The sequence below is a fragment of the Mastomys coucha genome, unplaced genomic scaffold (assembly GCF_008632895.1).
Source record: "Mastomys coucha isolate ucsf_1 unplaced genomic scaffold, UCSF_Mcou_1 pScaffold13, whole genome shotgun sequence".
Classification (NCBI taxonomy): Eukaryota; Metazoa; Chordata; class Mammalia; order Rodentia; family Muridae; genus Mastomys; species Mastomys coucha.
Window position 1 is genome coordinate 78302670 of NW_022196895.1, and position 355 is coordinate 78303024.

Here is a 355-nt window from a genome sequence, read left to right on the forward strand (position 1 = left end):
TCCATTCTCTACTTCATGGAGACTTCAAGCAAACGGCAAATCACAGACCAGGGGTGAAAGTGAAATCCAGTCCTTCCACACTCGAAGTAGAATTATAAATGTAATTCTGAAAGGAAAATCAGAAAACTCAAATATAAGCACACTGAAAAAGTATTTAGGTCAGTTTTCTTCTGTGTACATGTGTGTGATATTGATATATACATATCTGTGCACGTATTGATATTTGCATATGGAAGCCAGAAGAGGACATCAGGTCTCCTCTTCTCCCTCTCTCTCTCCCTTCCCCTCCCCCTTCCCCTCTCCCTCCCCCTCTCCCTCTTCCTCCTCTTCCTCCTCCTCCCCTCCCCCTCCCCCT